Raw genomic sequence first — 24,109 nt, 5'->3', positions numbered from 1 at the left:
GCTTAATTGTATGCCTCAGCTTACAATTAATCATACTTAACCAACTCACTGGTTCTTTGCATACAGCTTCTCATATGTTCATTTATCAAGTGGTTCTCTCCTCTATGTTTAGCTTATTCCAGATTTATCTTTCCTGAAGCTCACATTATATTATCTGACCAAAGATGTTAAGTAAATCATTGTAAATTTCTTATATCTAGTTAAATTATTTATTGACAATTGAGTTTCACGTTGCTTGCTGAAAGATAGTAGTTCCCATTCAATTTTGAAGAGAGATCAAGTACATAATTAAAGGAGGTCAAATTAAATGACTAATTCTGCCAGTGGATTTTTCCAAGTGAGCTCAGGTTTGTTTAACAGGAAAAGCACTTCTTCAAAAGTGAAAAAGCTCTAATTTAAACTCGTAAGTGAATCTGTAATCACAGTGGTACTTGTAGTAGTTACTGGCATTTTCTCTTTTTAACTGCTAACCTAGTCTCACAGATCCTATAAATACTATTATCACATCTCAAAATTAAAATAGAAGATTTGGTTTTACTATTAGAAATAAAATAACTTTCTTTACATGAAATAAAAAAGTAGTTTATAAATAATCTACAAGCTTCTTGCTCAAAGAATCACCAAAATAAAATTTAAATGACTTATTTCATCACAGAAAGAACTTTGACTTAAGACCTCAAATAACTTTTGAAATATAGCTTCCTAGTCACTCATTGCTTTGTGTAGCATCATTCTGGGTTCATTTCTTAAAATTGCAGTAAATCAGCAACACAAGGCAGTTCTCCATTTTTTTTTTTTTTTACAGTTTTGCATTTCCAAATCCACAAAATTTAACCAATCTTCTTGGCTTGATCAGTGTAAAAAAAAAAAAAAATGCTTTATTCTACCTAAACATAATAAATCAGTGTGACTTAATCATTTACCAGAACACAAAAACATAAATTCAGTGCCTTTCAAAATTGCTTCTTATTTTCTCAAATTTTTGTTATACATGTACACACTTTTCATAAATTTTTCTTAGTAAAAATTCTTATTTTTAGTTGACTCATCTAACCCTAATATTAAAAGTGTATGTTCATTCCAAAATTAAGACAAAAAACCAACTTTCGTCTTCTACTCCTCCATTTCCAAAATATCTTGGATTGTCACAGGCCCTAAGCCATGTTCTCTCCTCCATTTATTTATCCAATTACTATAAAACTGGCTAACAGAAGCATTTCCCACAAATATCTAATTTGCCATTAAGTATCCCAAACCTTTGTGTGAGCAAAGTGAGGCTGTTTCCTATCCAAGTACATGCCTTCCTTTATGGCATATTAAACAAGCTCCATTTTTCCTGATTCAAAACAAGGAAAAAAGCATTCTGTATTCCCAATATCCTACATGTCTATGGCAAATGGCCACTTCTTTCTCTCATTCACACTATGTGGAACAGATTGTGCCACTAGAAAAGTGTTCAAGTACAAGATCCTGGTTACTTTTTATTATCTTCTCACTGCTCATTTTTTGGCAAAACCTAAGTCTTTGTGCTAGAATGATTCCTGCTAATTACCAACTTTACTTCCACTAGAGTCTTTGAGAAAGAAATGCCCTGTAAGGTTTTATTTCCCCACCCCCATCCTGATCTGGACTGTTCCCTAACACTTTCAATAGGTGAAGCAGTAAGAAAATTAAAATATAAAGATACTTCTCTTTCTTGATGATCCGTTACTGGGATGTAAGAAATTCAAACTATTAAGCCATTTTTTTTTAATAGTAAGTCTTGAGTCTTTCATTATTGAATGAACAAGTAACAAATCACTGTTGTAACATACACCAGGGTTCCACAGAGTGTGGGTTAATGGATCACCTGTATGAGAATCATCCCCAGAACTTGCTGAACACATTAGAATGTCTAGGCCCCAGAACAGAAACTGAATCAGAAACTTCAGAAGAACTTGGGAGTACTTTTTGTAAGCACCCAGGGAAATTCTTGGCCTGCTAAATTTGAGGAAGCGCAATATAAACACATCATCCTCATTTGGCCATGCTGAAACCTGGACACACTTATATTCCTTTGTCTCTAGGTGCTGGCCAGACTACTTTAAAAGTGCTATTAAGTATAAATCAAGCAAAATATTCTGCAGTGTTCCCAGGCACAATTACTACCTCAGAACTTCCAGAGCAAGTTATTCAATATACATGTTGAAACATTTCAAAGAAGGGAAGTGAAAAGCAAAGGAGAAAAGGAAAGATATACCCATTTGAATGCAGAGGTCCAAAGAATAGCAAGGAGAGATAAGAAAGCCTTCCTCAGTGATCAATGCAAAGAAATAGAGGAAAACAATAGAATGGGAAAGATTAGAGATCTCTTCAAGAAAATTAGAGATACCAAGGGAACATTTCATGCAAAGATGGACTCAATAAAGGACAGAAATGGTAGGGACCTAACAGAAGCAGAAGATATTAAGAAGAGGTGGAAGAATACTCAGAAGAACTGTACAAAAAAAAAATCTTCATGACCCAGATAATAACGATGGTGTGATCACTCACCTAGAGCCAGACATCCTGGAATGTGAAGTCAAGTGGGCCTTAGTAAGCATCACTACGGACAAAACTAGTGGAGGAGATGGAATTCCAGTTGAGCTATTTCAAATCCTGAAAGATGATGCTGTGAAAGTGCTGCACTCAATATGCCAGCAAATTTGGAAAACTCAGCAGGGGCCAGAGGACTAGAAAAGGTCAGTTTTCATTCCAGTCCCAAAGAAAGACAATCCTAAAGAATGCTCAAACTGCTGCACAATTGCACTCATCTCACACACTAGTAAAGTAATGCTTAAAATGCTCCAAGCCAGGCTTCAGCAATACTTGAACCATGAACTTCCGGATGTTCAAGCTGGTTTTAGAAAAGGCAGAGGAACCACAGATCAAATTGCCAAAAATCCACTGGATCATTGAAAAGGCAAGAGAGTTCCAGAAAAACATCTATTTCTGCTTTATTGACCATGCCAAAGCCTTTGACTGTGTGGATCACAATAAACTGTGGAAAATTCTGAAAGACATGGGAATACCAGGCCACCTGACCTGCCTCTTAAGAAATCTGTATTCAGGTCAGGAAGCAACAGTTAGAACTGAACATGGGAAAACAGATTGGTTCCAAATAGGAAAAGGAGAATGTAAAGGCTGTATATTGTCACCCTGCTTATTTAACTTATATGCAGAGTACATCATGAGAAATGCTGGACTGGAGGAAGCACGAGCTGGACTCAAGGTTGCTGGGAGAAATATCAATAATCTCAGATATGCAGATGGCATCACCCTTATGGCAGAAAGTGAAGGAGAACAAAAGAGCCTCTTGATGAAAGTGAAAGAAGAGAGTGAAAAAGTTGGCTTAAAGCACAACATTCAGAAAACTAAGATCATGGCATCTGGTCCCATCACTTCATGACAAATAGATGGGGAAACAATGGAAACAGTGGCTGACTTTATTTTTGAGGGTCCAAAATCACTGTGGATGGTGATTGCAGCCATGAAATTAAAAGACGCTTACTCCTTGGAAGGAAAGTTATGACCAACCTAGACAGCATATTAAAAAACAGAGACATTACTTTGCCAACAAAGGTCCATCTAGTCAAGGCTATGGTTTTTCCAGTGGTCATGTATGGATGTGAGAGTTGGACTATAAAGAAAGCTGAGCACAGAAGAATTGATGCTTTTGAACTGTGGTGTTGGAGAAGGCTCTTCAGAGTCTCTTGGACTGCAAGGAGATCCAACAAGTCCATCCTAAAGGAAATCAGTCCTGGGTGTTGATTGGAAGGACTGATGTTGAAGCTGAAACTCCAATACTTTGGCCACCTGATGCGAAGGGCTGACTCATTTGAAAAGATCCTGATGCTGGGAAAGATTGAGGGCAGGAGAAGAAGGGGACGACAGAGGATGAGATGGTTGGATGGCATCACTGACTCAATGGACTTGGGCTTGAGTAGACTCTGGGAATTGGTGATGGACAGGGAGGCCTGGTGTGCTGTGGCTCATGGGGTCGCAAAGAGTCAGACATGACTGAGAGACTGAACTGAACTGAACACATTTCCTGTAATATCATTATTACTCTATACTGTTCGTGCCTCTGCTTTCTGTGCCCATGAAGAATAGGGCATGCAAAATATTTGTTATGTAGTTAGGATAGGAAGAAAGGAGTCCATAAAAGCAGTGGTTAAAAGACAAAGAAGGGAAAAGTCCATGAAAATAGAATAAAGGAATGTCTGAGGACCAGAGTGAGGACCTCAGGTGAAGCAAAGAGCCTTCTGGTTAGTCTAATTTACATAGGTCAGGCTCAAGGGGAGGAGAAAAAAACATGTAAAGAGAGGAGCCAAATTGACCTGGGGGCTTCTCTTCTTTTTGCATCTTTTGGGTTTACACCCTCATGCCTCCAGGATGTATTTTCCTTTGCTTTCTAAATAAAACTGAGCTATAACACTGGTCCGTCCATCACTTCAAATTTTTGCTGCAGTGAGACAGAACCAAGGAAATTACTCCCCAGACATGTTCATCCCTGTGAACTTCAAACACTAGCAAAGTGGGGGTATAAAGGAGGTACACAGATAGTAGGTTTTGAGTAGGTTATTTACAAAATGAATTCAACCAATTTGAAGAAATCTGGTGTTGTAGGATGTTCTCAGCTGTCTCAAACACATTATAATTTTCTGACAGTTTTAAAAACTCATTGCCTGGATTGTACTCCAAGAGATTCAGGTTCAGTGCATCTTGATTGTGACCAAGGGATAAGCTTTTTATCAGGTTTCCTAGGTGATGCAGGAATATTCAACTGGAGTTGAGAACCAGTGGTATAGACAGAATCCTGTGGTAGGCAGAATAATGAGTCTCCAGATATTCCCATACATAGTCCCCAGAATGTGTGATTTTAAGGTAATGGACCTTAAAATAGGAAGATTATCCTAGATTTTCATGAATTATCCTGGTAGGCCTAAACTAAGCCCTTCAAATAGAAGGGGAATGTTGACAAGTCCGTCAGAGCAGTGCAGCAGAAGGAAGGAAGCAGAAGATAATAGCAACAAAAAGGAGTTGATCCACTGTTGCTGGCTATGCCATGCAGGAGCTCATGTGCAAAGACCAGAAACCAGACTCTAGGAGACAAAGGTGCCCCTTTAGCTAACAGCCAGCTAGCAAATGTGCCCCTCAACTGTACATCCTCAAGGAAGTGAATTTTGCCAACAACCTGAATGAGTCCAGAAGTATATCCTCTCCAGGACCTTCAGAAGAGAACACAGCTCTGCCAACACTTGACTTTGGCCTTGTGAGACTTGAAATAGAGAAACTAGCCAAGCCCATACGGTTTCTGACCCATAGAACTGCAAGATAATAAATATGTGTTGTTTCAAACTACTACATTTGTGGCAATTTGTTAGAGCTATGAGAAAAAACTAACTAGAAATCTTTACCCTTATAAAATATTAATTTTCCCATCAAAACTAAGTGGTAATTTTCTGCTTGCCAACTGGCCAGTCCTTCCTCCTTACTTTAGAATGCAGATCCTTTTCAATTTATGATGGGGCTATGTCCTGATAAATCATAAATTGAAAATATTATAAGTTGAAAATGCATTTAATACATCTAACATATCAAACAGCATAGCTTACTTTAAACATACTCAGAACACTTATATTAGCCTGCAGTTGGGCAAAATCATCTAACACAAATACTATTTTATAATCAGTATTGAATATCTCATGTAATGTATTGAGTGTGTGTGTGTTAGTTACTCAGTCGTGTCCGATTCTTTTCAACCCCCTGGACTGTAGCCCACCAGGCTCCTCTGTCCATGGTATTCTCCAAGCAGGAATATGGCAGGGGTTACCATTTCCTTCTCCAGGGGATATTCCCAACCCAGGCATTGAACCTGGGTCTCCTTCGTTGCAAGCAGATGCTTTACATCCGAGCTACTAGGGAAGCCCAATGTATTGAATACTTTACTGAAAGTGAAAAACAGAAAGTTGTATGAGTACAGAATGGTTTTATCCACTGCTTATCCTCATGATCTTGTGTATGACTGGGAACTTTGGCTCTTTCCCCTGTCCAGAATCACAAGAGAATGCCATACCACATATTGCCAGCCTGGAAAAAGGTCACAATTCAAAAGAAAGTAGGGTTTCTACTGCATGTGTATTGCTTTCACATTATCATAAAGTCAAACCATGTTAAGTTGGAGACTGTCTGTGTATTCATTAATACTGCAAGGCAATCACATTAGCTAAGAGAATTTCTTTCTAGCTGCTTTTAAATTGGTGTATGATTTTGAGAAAATCAACTCAACTTTTTTCTGCATGGTTTATCCAACTAAAGTAGAGAGTAGATGGCATCACTGACTCAATGGACATGAGTTTGAGCAAGCTCTGAAAGTGGTGATGGACGGGGAAGCCTGGCTTGCTGCAGTCCATGAGGTCGCAAAGAACTGGACACAACTGAGCGACTGAACTGAACTGAACTTACCCAACTAGAGAATAAATACTCAACTTGGTCTTTAGCTTCTTATTTTCTCTTGCATCCTGGTTAGAAGATGTATACTGGAGCCAGAGAGCCATAACTACAAACTTAAGCTTATACAGACTTAAACTTACTAAAGTCTATGTCTTGTCCTCAAAGTGGGTGTACAAGCAGTAGTGGAATCAATGCTTCCTATATATTTTTTTTTTTATCATAACTCATCTTGTCAGTGTGTTAAATTGAATGATAATGTAAAGAATTTATCTTGTAATAAATACCCAAAAAGCATTAGCTCTTGCTATTATCATTATTACTGAAAAAGGTGAAAATGTTTGTTTCTCAGTTGTGTCTGACTCTACAATCCAACGAACTGTAGCCTGCCAGCCTCCTCTGTCCAAGCAATAATACTGGAGTGGGTAGCCATGCCTTTCTCCGGGAGATCTTCCTGACCCATGTTATAACAATTTGTCACTACAACACTAATCTCAACTGAATGAATCAGGAAAGTCTAGCATACGTATTTTAGTGACTTGGACAAGGTCACACAGATACGTAGGACGGAAACCAATTTAAGACCTCAGAATCTCTGACCCTGTATCTGGGCTCCTTTGCCCTGGATGATCATGACTCAGAGGAATGAGTCTTTTATTTGGAAAGGTAAGGATTAATAAGTACAGAATACATTTTTATTTTGCTTTTTCAGTTATTTTACTTAACCATCCATTCATTGCATTGCATTTTATTTTTATTCATAAAACACATTTTTCACATTATTTCTTCTTTTAAATCTTTTCCTTAGAAATGTTTTTTTTTAACATACTTTTTTTTTTTTTTAACTTGGGCAACAAAGAATGGGGTCTCTATTTAATGAAACAGAGAAGGCAAGGGGTAAGATATATTTTGAGAGTAACATCAATAGTTAGATTTAGTCATTTAACTTTGCCATTTCTTTTTTTTTTTACTTTTTTTTTTTCATTTATTTTTATTAGTTGGAGGCTAATTACTTTACAACATTGTAGTGGGTTTTGTCATACATTGACATGAATCAGCCATGGAGTTACACGTATTCCCCATCCCGATCCCCCCTCCCACCTCCCTCTCTACCCAATCCCTCTGGGTCTTCCCAGTGCACCAGGCCTGAGCACTTGTCTCATGCATCCAACCTTGGCTGGTGATCTGTTTCACTATAGATAATATACATGTTTCGATGCTGTTCTCTCGAAACATCCCACCCTCACCTTCTCTCACAGAGTCCAAAAGTCTGTTCTGTACATCTGTGTCTCTTTTTCTGTTTTGCATATAGGGTTATCATTACCATCTTTCTAAATTCCATATATATGTGTTAGTATGCTGTAATGTTCTTTATCTTTCTGGCTTACTTCACTCTGTATAATGGGCTCCAGTTTCATCCATCTCATTAGAACTGACTGAAATGAATTCTTTTTAATGGCTGAGTAATATTCCATGGTGTATATGTACCACAGCTTCCTTATCCATTCATCTGCTGATGGGCATCTAGGTTGCTTCCACGTCCTGGCTATTATAAACAGTGCTGCGATGAACATTGGGGTGCATGTGTCTCTTTCGGATCTGGTTTCTTCGGTGTGTATGCCCAGAAGTGGGATTGCTGGGTCATATGGCAGTTCTATTTCCAGTTTTTTAAGGGATCTCCATACTGTTCTCCATAGTGGCTGTACTAGTTTGCGTTCCCACCAACAGTCTCCAGCATTTATTGCTTGTAGACTTTTGGATAGCAGCCATCCTGACTGGCGTGTAATGGTACCTCATTGTGGTTTTGATTTGCATTTCTCTAATAATGAGTGATGTTGAGCATCTTTTCATGTGTTTGTTAGCCATCTGTATGTCTTCTTTGGAGAAATGTCTGTTTAGTTCTTTGGCCCACTTTTTGATTGGGTCATTTATTATTCTGGAATTGAGCTTCAAGAGTTGCTTGTATATTTTTGAGATTAATCCTTTGTCTGTTGCTTGGTTTGCTATTATTTTCTCCCAATCTGAGGGCTGTCTTTTCACCTTGCTTATAGTTTCCTTTGTTGTGCAAAAGATTTTAAGTTTCATGAGGTCCCATTTGTTTATTTTTGCTTTTATTTCCAATATTCTGGGAGGTGGGTCATAGAGGATCTTGCTGTGGTTTATGTCGGAGAGTGTTTTGCTTATGTTCTCCTCTAGGAGTTTTATAGTTTCTGGTCTTACATTTATATCTTTGATCCATTTTGAGTTTATTTTTGTGTATGGTGTTAGAAAGTGTTCTAGTTTCATTCTTTTACAAGTGGTTGACCAGTTTTCCCAGCACCACTTGTTAAAGAGGTTGTCTTTTTTCCATTGTATATCCTTGCCTCCTTTGTCAAAGATAAGGTGTCCATAGGTTTGTGGATTTATCTCTGGGCTTTCTATTCTGTTCCATTGATCTATATTTCTGTCTTTGTGCCAGTACCATACTGTCTTGATGACTGTGGCTTTGTAGTATATTCTGAAGTCAGGCAGGTTGATTCCTCCAGTTCCATTCTTCTTTCTCAAGATTACTTTGGCTATTCGAGGTTTTTTGTATTTCCATACAAATTGTGAAATTATTTGTTCTAGTTCTGTGAAAAATACTGTTGGTACCTTAATAGGGATTGCATTGAATCTATAGATTGCTTTGGGTAGTATAGCCATTTTGACAATATTGATTCTTCCAATCCATGAACACGGTATGTTTCTCCATCTGTTTGTGTCCTCTTTGATTTCTTTCATCAGTGTTTTATAGTTTTCTATGTATAGGTCTTTTGTTTCTTTAGGTAGATATACTCCTAAGTATTTTATTCTTTTTGTTGCAATGGTGAATGGTATTGTTTCCTTAATTTCTCTTTCTGTTTTCTCATTGTTAGTGTATAGGAATGCAAGGGATTTCTGTGCGTTAATTTTATATCCTGCAACTTTACTATATTCGTTGATTAGCTCTAGTAATTTTCTGGTAGAGTCTTTAGGGTTTTCTATGTAGAGGATCATGTCATCTGCAAACAGTGAGAGTTTCACTTCTTCTTTTCCCATCTGGATTCCTTTTACTTCTTTTTCTGCTCTGATTGCTGTGGCCAAAACTTCCAAAACTATGTTGAATAGTAGTGGTGAGAGTGGGCACCCTTGTCTTGTTCCTGATTTTAGGGGAAATGCTTTCAATTTTTCACCATTGAGGATAATGTTTGCTGTTGGTTTGTCATATATAGCTTTTATTATGTATTAACATACATTATTTTAAAATATTGTGATTTTTTTTTTTTTAACTTACATTGGTAAATGGCTTGACAATTCAGACTTGCCATTCTGCTAAGGTACCAAAATAAAAAGAATATGTATTGTCTCACTCAAGCACTTTAAAATGCAACTTAGATGATGAAATGCCTCTAGAAATTCAGTTTCTCATCTTACCCTATTTATTGAGCAGTTACTCTCACCTAGTTGTATCGGGAGACAGAAGTGAACATAAGATTTGTGCTGTCAATGCAAATATTCATCAAGTTTGAGAGCAGTAATTTTACACTGATTTTAGAGACTTAGTTCAGTGTTTATATACACAGTCCATAAGAGACATTCATGAGGTTCTAAAAAGGAATGATTTCACAACATTTAAGACAGGAAGCCAAGGCTGGGCCTGTCAGTACACTGTCAGTCAATGAGTCAGAGTGAGTTACACACCTTTGCAGGTGTCTCATTTATAAAACAAAGGAGTAGGATATGATAAATATTGAATAAAAGTTCAAAATTTATATCTTAAAAGATAGTTAATGTAGGAACAGTTTTGTTGAAAGCAACCCAAGTCCAAAATATTCTTGAATCAAAGTCATTCCTGACACTGTTTTTCCTGGCTCAGGAAGACTTTTCCCAGGTCTCCTACTACCAGTTATCCAAAAAGAGTGAGTTTGAATCTAAGGCAGTGGAAAGTGGACCACTTGGCTAAATGCTTTTTCTTTTGTTATATGAGAATTCAGGGAAAATATATCTAGGCCAAAAATAAATACAAAAATCACATCTTGATTTGACTTCTTTATATACTGCCTCTTTTTGAGAGCCACTATTACTTTTGAAAGGCCGTTTACAAAAAAGTCTAGTTCTTTCTTCTGCATTGCAGAAAATTGAAATTAGAAAAGCAAACATACTTCATAAGCCCTCTTGCCAGACTTCTCAGAATGGAACCTGATCAGTTCATCTAGGCCAAGCTAAACTTATTACCATCATCATTGGAATAGCCTTAATGCTTCTAATACTGGAAACCAACAATTTCTGAAATTTGGCTACATTGGGTTTTTATCTCTTTTTTCACTTAACAGAAAATGACCTAGGTAAAAATTTAAAAATCATAGGGTGCCAGAAATTACAGCACATGTTAAGGAATGATTCAACAATGTATTCGACAAGTTAATTAATGAAAAAGTAAGAAAGATTATTACATTTAATTCATCAAAATCTCATGCATTACTTAGCATATAAAAGCACATCTACTATTTAAAAAGGCAATAAAAACTCTCATAAAAACCTCCAGAAAGTAGTTTTGAAGAGACGGACACAACTGATTGTCTAACACTTACTTTAATAATAACTATTAAACTCCAAATGCTAAGAAAACATATATTGTAAATATTGTCCCATTGGCTAATGATACAGTTTTCCTTTTTCCAGAGAGTGACTGAAATAAAGTAACACCCGACTGATATTTATAATTAGTATAATCGAGGAACACTGTGTGATACCAGTTACAAGCAGAGGCAGTAGTTATGCTGGCCACAAATATGAGTTAAAACTTTGTGATTTTAAAACCCAACTCAGCCTCACACTTGCAAGTTAAACAACTTCAATAAGAATTGTTTTCTCATTTGCAAAATAGTTTTAAACCAGAAAGCTATTGTGAAAATAAAATCAGATAATATACATAAACATTTTACAACTCAATAAGTGTTAGCTGTTTTTATCATAATTATATTACATTAAAATTTTTGAAATATGTGTTTAAGTTATTTTGTTTAAGCTATTATAGCTTTATTTGCCACAATTTTAATAGCATTAATGGTGAAAATTAATCTTATATTTCAAGATGATTGTCATAAGCATCTTGACTTTTTATATTATACAGAAATGTTTCTATTCTGTCATTTAAGTCAGTTATGAAAATATCAAATTAAGTGAGTGATAAGTCTATTCCCAGATATTTCCTAGTTAATAAATAACTGCATATTTCCTAATACTGCTCTAGCAAATCTTCTGTACACACTATAATCAGTCATGTTGTAAAGCATATAACAAGTTAATCCAATTAAAAACAAGATATAAAACCTCTCAGATTTGACTTTAATTTTATGTTAATTATAACAACCTTTACTAACAATGTATTGGAACCAAAAAGAAAATCATTGACTCTATGCTTACTTGCTTATCTAATGAACATTCCAAGTTGAATAGCTGAATAACCATTAAAGAAAGATAATATTGTGATTAAATTTTGGACTTCATTTTACACTCTGAAGTACTTACTCACAGGAATTATTTTCCCATTGTGGGTATAATTAGCCATTTCCGATGATTTTGGTCACCTTCTTTTTATTTGAAAGAGGCAAATGGCCAAATATCAGCCCAATTAGTAAAAGGTGGGAGGGAACCTAAAAAAATGCTTTGTACTTGATGGGACACTTTGCGCCAGGAGATTTGATATGGAAAGAATTGCTTGTCCAAGAGCATAGAAACAGAACACATCTTTCCAGCTCTTTGGATTACAAGCTTTATACCTACTTCTACATGAAGTCAGGAGTCAAGTTCTATGCGAAAACGCGTTTTCTTCCTCAGACAATAAAATCAGAAAATATGTAATTCTACTGAAATTTTAATTTAAATTAATATAGTAGTCCATCATAAATGTTATGGTATTTTTGTTTTTTGATGTTTTCAATTTCTCTCAAATCAAACATGCATACAGTACTTACTAGTATGTAGGAAGCATAGGAACTCTATTGATATGGTCAGTCCAGCATATTTTTTTTTTCCCCTGGTAAAATGACCCTCTCTTTCCGCTGGAAAATCTATTCACTGTGATTGAAGTGAGGCTGCCCTGCTGAGGTGGGAAGTGATTGAAAAGAGGTTAGATTAACACAGTCATCTGATTTAGGTTGATTTAGGCATGGAAATGTGGTCTAAGCTATACCATCAAAACTCTCCCTGGGACATTTATTTTAGTGTTATCTGGGAAGATTTTCTGCTGGAGTTGCAAGGCAAATAGTACATTGCTATTGGGCTGTCCTCATACATCCTTCTTGGCAAAGGAAATTCCTCCAGTATTCTTGCCAGGGAAATCCCATGGTCAGAGGAGCCTGGCGGGCTACAATCTGTGGGGTCGCCAGAATCGGACATGACTGAGCATGCATGCATGCAGTCATACATACTTTCTATCATATGGAGAAAACCTGTTTTAAAAGTGAAGCCAAGCAGAGATAATCAGCTGAGAGCTGGAGATTAATAGAGAATCCCATGACATTTTCATTTTCTTATAGGAGTGAAAAACTGATAATTTATATACAAAAATGCAGATTTTTTATCCCATTTGTGGCATGTTTTAATTGTGTTATTCTAAGCTATAACAAAAAAGAAACAGTATACAGAAGAATTAGCAAGAAAAAAAAAGAAAAATTATTGAACTATAGTTCATTCCTGGAAATAAACCCTGGTTAAAATTCTTATATCACAAATATTTCCCTTTCATGAAGTTATTAATAGGTTAAAAAAATGTGAAAGGAAAGAAGGAAGGAAAGGAAGGAAATAAGAAAGAGGCAGCAAATAGGGAAGGAAAGAGAAAAATCAATGGTGTGTATCCCAGGTAAATGCATGCTTTATTTAAATTAACTCAATTTTTTCATTACTTTTCTAGAATATCAAACAGAATGTTGATACTACTGAAATTTGTACCATTACAAATTTCTTTTTCTCACAACCATTAAACATAACTACATCTTAATATTTTTAGTATACTCATTCATTCATTCATTCAAACATTTATTTAAATACAAAACTTCTTTGTTTGAAATATATATTTCAAAACTTATGCCAAGTACTAGAGATTCAGAAATGCTTTAATTTTTTATCTTGAGATAGTAAAAAATTTTATAGGGGAAAAAGATGTACAAATGTCGTTAATAAAGTGTGTGTGCATGCTCAGTGGCTCAGTCCTGTCAGTCTCTTTGCAACTCCATGGACTGTAGCTTGCCAGGCTCCTTTGTCCATGGAATTTTCCAGGCAAGAATACTGGAATGGGTTGCCATTTCCTGCTCCAGGGGATCTTCCCAACTCAGGAATCGAACTCGTGTCTCCTGTATCTCCTTCATTAACAGATGGATTATTTACCACTGCACCACCTGGGAAGCCCAATAAAGTGTATAAAAGTGTATAGAAGTCAAAAAAAAATTTTTAGTGTTTGATCAGAGAATGGTGCATTTTACATGGGAAAGTGTGTGTGTGCACGTACATGCATGTGCTGAGGGAGAAACATACACAGTATGACACCTAAGTAGAGTTTCAGTAAATCTGTAATTTGATGGACTTCCTTGGTAGCCCAGGGGTTAAGACTCTTCCCTTTCACTGGAGGGAGCATGGATTCCATCCCTGCTTAAAGAACTAAGATCCTGCACGCTGCGTGGCATGGCCAAACATTCTTTTTTTTTTTTTTTTTTTAATTCAGTAATTTGAAAGTGTCACGTACTAAACAGATGCAAGCATATAAGAGGTAAGACCTTCTTGAAAGACAGGGATGCAAATTAAAGATGGTATCTTCTGTCACGTTGAAGAGTTTTGATTTAATGCTGTAAGCTAGAGATTTTCATCTCTGTGCCCACGCTAATTGCTGGCGATGGAAGGCAGCACTCTTGCCCTGAGCAGTGACTGGGTTGAGTCTTGACTCAGTGAGCTTCCCTAAGGCATCTACATAATTCTGATAATTAGTAAGGAAGGGCCTTGAAATAAAATGTTCACACCCATCATCATATAATAGAAGAACTGCTGCTGCTGCTGCTGCTAAGTCGCTTCAGTCGTGTCCGACTCTGTGCGGCCCTATAGACGGCAGCCCACCAGGCTCCTCCGTCCCTGGGATTCTCCAGGCAAGAACACTGGGGTGGGTTGCCATTTCATTCTCCAATGCATGCATGCATGCTAAGTCGCTTCAGTCGTGTCCGACTCTGTGCGGCCCTATGGACAGCGGCCCACCAGCCTCCGCCATCCACAGGATTCTCTAGGCAAGACTACTGGAGTGGGTTGCCATTTCCTTCTCCCAGTAGAACTGCAGAAGGTACCATTTTGTCCAGAAAAGCTGTCTATAATGGGAAGAGAATAGACAGTGTACTCTAAGAGATATATATGTTTGAATTAGAGCACATTTCAAACACTAGTGGAATTTTAGACAGTCCTTCCTTCAAAAGGAAAACTGTGTGTTAATAGACAGTATAGGTAGAGCATTCTAGAGTCCAGGCATAGGTTCCTAAAAGAGCAAGACTTGTGTGAGTAGGGTAAAGGTGCTGGCCTGCAGGAACTTGAGGTTCATTAGTGAATCAGTGGGGGGAAACCTGGATATGTGACTTGAGACGTTTCCTAGGCACCCTGTCCCATGATGCTCTCTACTACTGCTGTAATGTTGCACATACCAAACAACTTATTTTTAATTATTTAGTCCTGTGACTAAATCTGGGATGTAATTTAAAAATAGATTTTCCAGTGCAAGAGAAGTTGCACAGGAAGAAGCTCCTTGCAGAATTAAGCCATGCTTAAGTGAGAACGGCGCTTAAGAACAACACGTTCCCTGTGAAAAATGATGGCAAGTCCCTTTCAGCGAGTCTAACCTTTACGGAGTGCTATTATCAACTCAATTGTATGTTTTTTCCTGTTCCACAAACATGTTCCCAAAAGACTTTTAAAATAGCTTTCTTTCCTGCTAAATTGTTGTGCCAAGCACTTTTTCTGAATCTTAACCTTAACTGGATCAGGATGTGTTAAAGAAAAAAAAAAAAAAATGCCCTGTCATGCTTTACGTGGTGTAATAGGTCTTAACAACATCAGTAAAGCATTTTTCTAACCTGACTATCCCTCTTCTCACTGAATCTTTAGACAGTGCATTTTCATGAAAATGCAAAATACCCTGAAGAAACAACAGAAGAGACAATTTACCAAAAAAAAAGTCATAATTTTAAATCAAGTGAAAAATCTGTCCACTGAAGTAGGAATTTCTTACAAATAAGAGAAAAAAATCACTACAGAAAATAAATGTTTTGTAAAGTTAAAATAATCTAAAGAAAATAAATTAATCATATGAAATGGTTCTTTAGGTACCCAGTATTTTGGTCTTTCTTTTTTTTCTTTTGGAGGAAAAGAAAAGAATCATAATATCCTGAAATCTATCTTGGTCACTTCAAAAGAATCCCATGCATTGCTGGGGCACGTCTGTCAAACTGCAGCTCAGATTGTTGTGCTATGGGTGTCTGTCTTTCCAGAGATAAGTATTTCCCCAGCAAAAGTCTTTGTAAACAGTAATAAAAATAGCAATCTCAGAAAAGGAAAAAAAAAAAAAATAACAGTAAGGAGGAGGGGAAGAGAACTAGGAGGAAGAGGAGAAGGAATAAGAGGAAAGTAAATAAAAGATAAACATAGCTTGAAGGGCCAATTTGTTGGAGGTTATGTCTAGAAAACTCATATGCAGCTTTCTGGGACAGGAGTCAATGCATCTATCTGAAGATTATGCTGCTTTGGACAGCAGATAACAACTTTTTAAAACTAACAGTAGGGGATTTGGGGAGAAAAAAAAAAAGACAGGAAAATGGTAGAAAGCAAATACAGGGCAGAAAGCACAGGTTTTTGCATCAATGGGTTCTGATTTGAGATATCAGCTGTAGTATTTACAAACTGGAAATGCAGGCAGAAACTAAATCTGCAGCCTTTACCTGGGTTTCTGTAGTTCTCAGGTGAGCATGACATTTCTATCTTAAGTATACTTGTGATGGTTAAATGTAATAAGCCACATAATCACCTATTGCTATCTGGGAAGCGATAAGTACTATGAAAGTAGTGGTCTCTCTTCTCCCTTGCAGCAGAAGAGAATGCCAAGGTTTGCTTTAATTGACCCCAATGACAAGACTTGCAATTTGGGGTAAAATTATACGTGATTATTTAACAGTGCCAACTCTCTCCACTTATTGTAAAGGTGGAGATTATTGGTCATCAAAGTTATGGGATTTAACATGGTCAAAAGAAAGTGATAATGAATACTGTATCCAAAATCACTTATGTCTTATGAAAACTACCGCTTTGCTCTCTATATAACACTGCTAACTCTTGCTCTGTTAGGAGGTGCCATTTCATGTATATACACAAAAATATTGTTGTTTTTGTTTAGTCGCTAATTTGTGTCCGACTCTTTCATGACCCCACGGACTGTAGCCCACCAGTCTTCTCTCTTCATGAGATTTTTCAGGCAGGAAGACTGAAGTGGGTTGCCATTTCCTCCTCCAGGGGATCTTCCTGACCTGGGGATCAAATTTGAGTCTTCTGAATTGCAGGTATAATCTTTACTGCTGAGCCCCCAGGCTATTTTAGGGGGCTTTGGGGGGCTTCCCTAGTGGCTCAGCAGTAAAGAATCCAACTGCTAATGCAGGAGCCACAGAAGATGCTGGTTCAATCCCTAGGTCAGGAAGAATCCATGGAGGAGGGCATAGCATGACAACCCACTCCAGTATTCTTGCGTGGAGAATCCCATGGACAGACGAGACTGGCGGGCTATGGTCCATAGGGTGGCAAAGAGTTGGCCAAGACTGAAGCGACAGCATGCATGTATGCATGCATATATGAAAATATGTGTATGAAATATATACATCAGGACTTTTTCTGAGAAACTAATAAACACCAGCACTCAAGTCTCTTCTTTAGATTCCCAGGACAATATTATTAAGGAGATAAAATCTTTTTTACTTTGTCACAAATACATACCCTATGAAGATTTCTGCATCTGCATTATCAATTGTTGTTTTTGATTTTCTTAATTCCTTGATTTAAGAAAAAGTAAAACTGCAGGTGTCAGGTATATTATCTGGAAATAGCAGGGAGTTACTAGGTGAAGACAGAATGGCACAAAGATATAATATGTAAATAGCTGAAGGAGAAAAAAAATGCAGCAGTTCTTCATTAAGCTTATTTCGTGGTTAAAAACAAATAAAATTTAATACAGACATATAAACACAAAATAAATTAATAATTTATTATTTATTAATTGAGTCATACTATTTTTGTTTTAAAACATAATGTTCCCTTTTAATATAAAATAGTATGAATATGGGGCTGTAAGTAGCTGGACTTTATCATTTCCTTCTTATTGTCAAAACTTAATTCTGGACAACCTCAAGACCATCCCCAGCCAAAACAGAAAAAGAAAAGAAAAGAAAAATGTTGATATGTTTATTTGTGGCAAAGAAACAATAAATGTAATATTTCATCATCTAAAATAATTTTAAGCTAAAAATAATTTGTTGTTCTGTAAAATTGCATATATTTGGATTTAGCTCTTAATGCTTCCCCGTTCCCCCCCCCCCCCCCCCCTTTGGCCTATTCTGAGTAACTGCAGTGCTTTCTTAGGGACATGACAGGGCAAAGCTATTTTTTGTTGGCTTTGGGCTGTATTTGTGCACTAAATCTTTATTCTAAAAAAATAAATGGAAACTTTTCTTTAATTTTTTAAATGAGAATTTTCATTTACACCTAATTAAAATCTTAATGAGAAAAACAAAAAAAAACAAAAAAAAATATTTTATGAAAATTACATGTAATTGCTTGATTTAGCTCAGTATTTCTTGCAACTTATATGTACTTAAAACTTGGAAATAAATTCATTGACTAATGAAGATGTTTAGAATATTCCATTCACAGTTCAAACTGAAATTTTCTGTTTAATATCTTTATTGTGAAGAAAAATCTTATGGGGATTCCACCTTTGTATAATGGTGGGTGCTACTGATAAGAAAAAAGAGGAGAAAAAAAGAGGAAGTACTGGGGAAGCTAACACTCTTTGTTAGTCTGCTTGTTTGTGTGTAAATGGCAACCCACTCCAGTACTCTTGCCTGGAAAATCCCATGGACAGAGGAGCCTGCTAGGCTACAGTCCACAGGGTCCCAAATAGTCGGGCACGACTGAGCGACTTCACTTCACTTCACTTCACTTCACTTCATGGTCTCTTAAAGGAATCATTGCTTAATGGATCTGGAGGAATAAACATTTCTGACTTCAAATTATACTACAAAGCTATAGTCATCAAGACAGTACAGTACTGGCACAAAACAGAAATATAGACCAGTGGGACAAAATAGAAAGCCCAGAGATGAATCCAAACACCTATGGGCACCTTATGTTTGACATAAGAGGCAAGAATATAGAATGGAGAAAAGACAGCCTCTTCAGTAAGTGGTGCTGGTAAAACTGGACAGCTACACATAAAAGAATGAAATTAGAGCACTTTCATCATACACAAAATAAACTCAAAGTGGATTAAAGACATAAATGTAAGGCCAGAAACCATAAAGTTCTTAGAGTTAAATGTAGACAGTACATTCTTTGACATAATTCACAGCAAGGTCTCTATGACCCACCTCCTAGTGCAGTGGAAATAAAAACAAAAATAAACAAATGGGACCTAATTAAACTTAAAAGCTTTTGCAAAGCAAAAGAAACAATAAGCAAAATGAGAAGAAAACCCTCAGAATGGCAGAAAATAATTCCAAATGAAGCAACTGACAAAAGATTAGTCTCTAAAATATATAAGCAGCTCATACAGCTCAATATCAGAAAAACAAGCAGCTCAATCAAAAAAAACAAAAACAAAACCAAAAAACAAAAAATGGGCAGAAGGCCTAAACAGGCATTTCTTCAAAGAAGACATGTGAAAGTGAAAGTTGCTCAGTTGTGTCCGACTCTTTGCGACCCCATGGACTATATAGTCCATGGAATTCTCCAGGCCAGAATACTGGAGTGGGTAGCCTTTCCCTTCTCCAGGGGATCTTCCCAACCCAGGGATCGAACTTAGGTCTCTTGCATTGCAGGAGGATTCTTTACCATCTGAGCCACCAGGGAAGCCCAAATCTACCATATGACCCAGCAATCCCACTACTGGACATATACCTTGAGAAAACCACAATTTAAAAGACCCATGTACCCCAGTGTTCACTGCAGCACCATATACAGTAGCCAGGACAGGGAAGCAACCTATATGTCCATGGACAGATGAATAAAGAATATGTGGTACATATATATAATGGAATATTACTCTACCATAAAAAGGAACACATTTGAATCAACTGCAGTGAAGTGGATGAACCTAGAGCCTATTATACAGAGTGAAGTAAGTCAGAGAAAAACAAATACGGTATATCAACACACACATACGGAATCTGGAAAAATTGTACTGATGAACCTATTTACAGGGAAGGAATGGAAACGCAGGTGTAGAGAATGAACTCGCAGAGACTGCAGGGGAGGGATAGGGTGGGGTGAATGGAGAAAGTAGCGTTGACATATATTAACTATCATGTGGAAGTTGCTCTTTAACACAGGGAGCCCAGCCTGGTGCTCTGTCATGAACTAGTGGGGTGTGGGGGTGGGGAGGAGGCTCAAGGAAGAGGGGATTTATCTGTAATTATGACTGATTCATGACTGAACAGCAACAATGGCTGATTCATGTTGTATGGCAGAAACCAATACAACATTGTAAAGCAATTTTCGTCCAGTTAAAAAATTTTTTTTTCAAAAAAGTAATCATTGCTTATCCTGTGTTTGGTACTTAAAATAAGCAACTAATAACTTTTGAAGAAAGATGTGGTTTGGTCTGTGTGTGTGTATATGTGTGATCTTACATAAGAAAGAGAGAAAGAAGGAGAGGGAGAGAGACAGAGAAGGAGCAAGCCAAAACTGGAAGACAGAAGGACAGGATTTCCATTTTATTTCCTACACAAGGAAGGGGTGATGGAATTCACATCATTAAATACACACATTAACTATCCAACTGGAAAATCTTTTAGTCAGCGGATATAAGAAAAGCAGAATTCTCGGGGAACAAAAAAAAATAAAATAAAACTGTTTTGTGCAATAATGCTAATGATGTTTTATGAAGGATCTAATTACTGTATTTTCAGGGTTTAACTTTGGCTCTCTCATCCTGAAGAAACCCTCTTGAATGACTTGTGTCCCTAATGTTCCCACCCTGGAGAGGCCACACCCTCTTACAGCACACTCTCACATTAGACTTAATTCAGTCTGTTTTCTTACTTTCTCCCACCAAATGTGAGTGCTATTTGAGGCATTTGAGGGCCCTGCTTTACTAACCCTTGGGTCCCCAGGATGTTGCCTGGGGTGTAACAATCTTTACCATTTCTCAAATGAATAAAAAAATGAAATAATATGCATCACAAATATGTCTAATGATAATGATTAACATCTTTTTCATGATCTATAAAGTCTGATCACAGCAAAGTTCAAGTGTATATAGGAAGAGTATAAGACTAGTTAAAACAGTTTGTCTCATTCATTTTTCAAATAAAGAACTTCAACAAGTCCAAAAATGTTTTCTCTCATATTCATGAAAAAACATTAAAAAAAAATTGGTGGGTGATAATATGGCAATCAAAATGGGCAAGTGGTGAAAATTTTAAAGTGAACTCTTTCTTTTAATTCTAAGATAGTGCATATTCAAAAGGCTAGTAGTATATTTTTTCTGTTAATCCTAGAAATGCATGCTGACTTTTATATGCTAAGAGACAAAAATCTAAATGTAAAAATAAAAGATTGAGAAATCACTGGGCATAAACCAAAGTCTGAGACACATACAGTTAGATATAAATATATGCTCAGTTCAGTTCAGTCACTCAGTCATGTCTGACACTTTGCGAACCCATGGACTGCAGCACGCCAGGCCTCCCTGTCCATCACCAACTCCCAGAGTTTACTTAAATTCATGTCCATTGAGTCAGTGATATCATGCAACAATCTCATCCTCTGTCTTCCCTGTCTCCTCCCGCCTAAAATCTTTCCAAGCATCAGGGTCTTTTCCAATGAGTCAGATCTTCACGTGAGGTGGCCAAAGTATTGGAGTTTCAGCTTCAACATCAGTCCTTCCAGTGAACACCCAGGACTGATCTTCTTTAGGATGGACTGGTTGGATCTCCTTGTAGTCCAAGGGACTCTCAAGAGTCTTCAACATCACAGTTCAAGAGCATGAATTCTTTGGCACTCAGCTTTCTTTATGGTCCAACTCTCACATCCATACATGACTGCTGGAAAAACCATAGCCTTGACTAGATGGAACTTTGTTGGCAAAATAATGTCTCTGCTTTTTAATAACTTCCCTTTCAAGGGGTAAGCGTCTTTTAATTTCTTGGCTACAGTCACCATCAGCAATGATTTTTGAAGCTCCAAAATATAAATTCAGCCAAATTTCCACTGTTTTCCCATCTATTTGCCACGAAGTGATGGGACCGGATGCCATGATCTTAGTTTTCTGAACGTTGAGTTTTAAGCCAACTTTTCCACTCTCCTCTTTCACTTTCGTCAAGAGACTCTTTAGTTCTTCTTCAATTTCTGCCATAAGGGTGGTGTCTTCTGCATATCTGAGGTTATAGATATTTCTTCCGGCAATCCTGATTCCAGCTTGTGCTTCCTCCAGCCGAGCGTTTCTCATGATGTACTCTGCATATAAGTTAAACAAGCAGGGTGACAATATATAACCTTGACATATTCCTTTTCCTATTTGGAACCAGTTTGTTGTTCCATGTCCAGTTCTAACTGTTGCTTCCTGACCTGCATACAGATTTCTCAAGAGGCATGTCAGGTGGTCTAGTATTCCCATGTCTTTCAGAATTTTCCACAGTTTATTGTGATCCACACAGTCAAAGGCTTTGGCACAGTCAGTAAAGCTGAAATAGATGTTTTTCTGGAACTCTATTGCTTTTTTGATGATCCATTGGATGTTGGCAATTTGATCTCTGGTTCCTCTGCCTTTTTTAAATCCAGCCTGAACATTTGGAAGTTCATGGTTCATGTACTGCTGAAGCCTGGCTTGGAGACTTTTGAGCATTACTTTACTAATGTGTGAGATGAGTGCAATTGTGTAGTAGTTTGAGCATATATCCTACTTCATATTAAAGTTTTCTTTAGCATTAAGTGTGTGTTGCAAAATATTTCATTTAAAGCATTTCAATAGCTTTGAGTCGAGTGCTGAATAAATGCAGGGTTTTAAGTTTGGTCAACCTGGGGATCACAGAGGAAAAGGAGTCTAGGCTGACTCTAGCAACAAGAGATGTGACCTAAAGTTTCTTGTGCACTGTACTAGGATTTTCACCTCTACATGTTGTCTTGGCTTCTGTCACTAAACAAGCTCCATATATTTTGAACAAAATCATTTATCTTTGGTAGTCTCAGTTGTTGTTGTTTTTTAATCTGTAGAGTAGGAGTATTAGACTAGATTTTTAGGTACTTTTTGTTTAATTCTGTTTTTCTGAAGGGAAATACTATAGTTTTTATAATACCTTATGATTAAACAGTGGAAGTGAGAAATAGATTTAAGGGACTAGATCTGATAGACAGAGTGCCTGATGAAATATGGACAGAGGTTCATGACACTGTACAGGAGAGAGGGATCAAGACCATCCCTGTGGAAAAGAAATGCAAAAAAGCAAAATGGCTGTCTGAGGAGGCCTTACAAATAGCTGTGGAAAAGAAGGGAAGCGAAAAGAAAAGGAGAAAAGGAAAGATATTACATTTGAATGCAGAGCTTCAAAGAATAGCAAGGAGAGATAAGAAAGCTTTCCTTAGCGATCAATGCAAAGAAATAGAGGAAAACAACAGAATGGGAAAGATTAGAGATCTCTTCAAGAAAATTAAGCTACCAAGGGAACATTTCATGCGAAGATGGGTTCCATAAAGGACAGAAATGGTATGGACCTAACAGAAGCAGAAGATATTAAGAAGAGGTGGAAGAATACACAGAAGAACTGTACAAAAAAGATCTTCATGACCCAGATAATCACGATGGTGTGATCTCTAACCTAGAGCCAGACACCTTGGAATGTGAAGTCAAGTGGGCCTTAGAAAGCATCACTATGAACAAAGGTAGTGGAGGTGATGGAATTCCAAATGAGCTATTTCAAATCCTGAAAGATGATGCTGTGAAAGTGCTGCTCTCAAAATGCCAGCAAATTTGGAAAACTCAGCAGTGGTCACAGGACGGGAAAGGTCAGTTTTCACTCCAATGCCAAAGAAAGGCAATGCCAAAGAAGGCTCAAACTACTGCACAATTGCATTCATCTCACACTCTAGTAAAGTAATGCTCAAAATTCTCCCAAGTCAAGCTTCAGCAATACATGAACCGTGAATTTCCAGATGTTCAAGCTGGCTTCAGAAAAGGCAGAGGAACCAGAGATCAAATTGCCAACATCTTATGGATCATCAAAAAAGCAAGAGAGCTTCAGAAAAACATCTATTTCTGCTTTATTGACCATGCCAAAGCCTTTGACTGTGTGGATCACAATAAACTGTGGAAAATTCTGAAAGACATGGGAATACCAGACCATCTGACCTGCCT

The 24,109-nt window shown here is 37.1% G+C and overlaps 1 protein-coding gene across 4 annotated transcripts in view; it reads right to left on the bottom strand.

Moving 5' to 3' along the window:
- Nucleotides 1-24,109, bottom strand: part of CALCRL (calcitonin receptor like receptor) — a 130,591-nt gene that overhangs the window by 53,393 nt on the left and 53,089 nt on the right. Inside the window, exons 1-2 of one of the 4 annotated variants that reach the window (XM_043894110.1) lie at nt 17,479-17,575; nt 12,447-12,574 (exon numbers count right to left, since the gene is read on the bottom strand). The exons of 2 other annotated variants lie outside the window; for them this stretch is intronic. The gene's annotated coding sequence lies outside the window, so the exon portion shown is untranslated. Of the gene's footprint in view, nt 1-12,446; nt 12,575-17,478; nt 17,576-24,109 lie in introns of those variants that run through there. One more of the 4 variants, XM_043894109.1, reaches the window with a different exon arrangement.

Source organism: Cervus elaphus, chromosome 33 (assembly GCF_910594005.1).
Source record: "Cervus elaphus chromosome 33, mCerEla1.1, whole genome shotgun sequence".
In the NCBI taxonomy this organism is placed as follows: Eukaryota; Metazoa; Chordata; class Mammalia; order Artiodactyla; family Cervidae; genus Cervus; species Cervus elaphus.
Note: the sequence above shows the minus strand (reverse complement) of the source record. Positions and strands in the feature narration are given on the sequence as shown.